Source organism: Pseudophryne corroboree, chromosome 6, assembly GCF_028390025.1.
Source record: "Pseudophryne corroboree isolate aPseCor3 chromosome 6, aPseCor3.hap2, whole genome shotgun sequence".
In the NCBI taxonomy this organism is placed as follows: domain Eukaryota; kingdom Metazoa; phylum Chordata; class Amphibia; order Anura; family Myobatrachidae; genus Pseudophryne; species Pseudophryne corroboree.
In genome coordinates, this window is record NC_086449.1 from 690,513,657 (window position 1) to 690,515,266 (window position 1,610).

Consider the following 1,610-nt stretch of genomic DNA (forward strand, 5'->3'; position numbering starts at 1 on the left):
GTGCTTCAGCATAACAATCACATGAACAGGTGGGGTTTAAATGGTACCAGCTGCAGTTAGTCTTAATACTTTACCCCCAGTCCTCAGGCTGGGTCATGTGTGATTCTCTTTAACGCCACTAGTTATATCAGTGCATATCCCCTTGATACTTCTTTTCAGGGACTCTCATTGGCGATCCAGTAACCTTACCTACGCCAGTTTTCCAACTGGTAGACTCATTCTACTGCCTAACGCCAACAGCAGATCCCACTCTATTTCTCTCAATATCTTTATTGTTTCTTGAACTCTCATCAGTGATTCTGGAGAGGAGGCAATCAGTACTCCTTTTACCTACTATCATACCATACTGCAAGTGCCCAATCTCGTCCGATCTTGGAAGCAATACAGTATAGGGCCGAGTCAGTACCAGGCGGGAGACCACCTGTGAATACCCGCTATAGTAGGCGGGAAATTTGGGAACACTCTGGTCTAACATTGACAGCAGATTCACTCTGTTACTATACTACTTTCTACATTCACTATTGGCGGTTAATTTATCAGTCCCCTAACCCTTTATTGCTGGATAGATATAGAATGTGATCTTGAGAATCCTCTTTGTCTTGATATAATTTGACCTACATGTGTATGTGTACAATTATAATAGCCAATAGTACAAAACAGCAATAGCCTATATAGGTTGCGCAAAATAATCCAGTTTGCGAATGGGGGGGGTGTCGGGGGTGTGATCACGGTGGCTGTGTGTGACGTCACGCAGCCGCCATGATCACACCCCCAACACGCCCCCGTTCGCGCCGTACTGCCCACTGTTTGCATGGGTAAGATGGCGCCCGGTCTCCTGCGACCGCAGCTAAGCTGCGACGGTAGGAGGCATTAATAATTTTTACGATGAAGCAGAAATTCGATGCGGTCACAATTTCTGCTTCATCAAGGGGGGGGGGATGCGCCGGTCAACATGCTGGGCTGCCTTGCCAAGTGATGGGCGGGCCCCAGCATGCGATCCAAAGGATAGCAAATTCTGCTGATTAGCAGAATTTGCTATCCTTACTGAATTAGCCCCCATGTGCGGAATCTTGGCATTGCCCTGGATGGTGGCTTGTTTTGAAGTTGGATATCTCCAGTTCCCCAGGGCCGATTTTCAAAAATCTGGTAACCCTGGGAAAAGGGGACCCTCAGCTATCAGCCTAGTTTCCTTATAGTCATGGGGCCCTTGGCAACTGCCCATTGAGCCCATACGAAAAGATGACCCTGCCCACAGGTTTGACCATGAACCCCTGCTAAGAAACCCATGGCCCTTGCAATGGACTATGTAACCCAAGCACTCAAAATGAGGAGGAGGAGAAGGAGAGGAGACAACCTCTGCACAAGACAGGGGCTACAGAACAGGTCCACACCCTGCCACAACCATGTGAAGAGACTGGAAATTGCCATGCGTCGCTGGCAAAAAGTGCAGCAGGTACTGGCGGACAGAAACTGCAGCTGGGTTGCATTATAACACAAAAAGAAAGAAAGTGGGCAGAAATGAAGCAAACAAAAGCTAGAAAAATTCCGTCATTGTAATTCTTAGACTGTTTTATGACCAAGGTGTTTTTTAACCTATATCCAAAATGTGC

General features: G+C 47.3%; 1 pseudogene; it reads left to right on the top strand.

The window, feature by feature from the left end:
* Nucleotides 1-328: 328 nt before the first annotated feature.
* On the top strand, nt 329-446 carry LOC134937762 (5S ribosomal RNA; annotated as a pseudogene).
* Nucleotides 447-1,610: the final 1,164 nt, after the last annotated feature.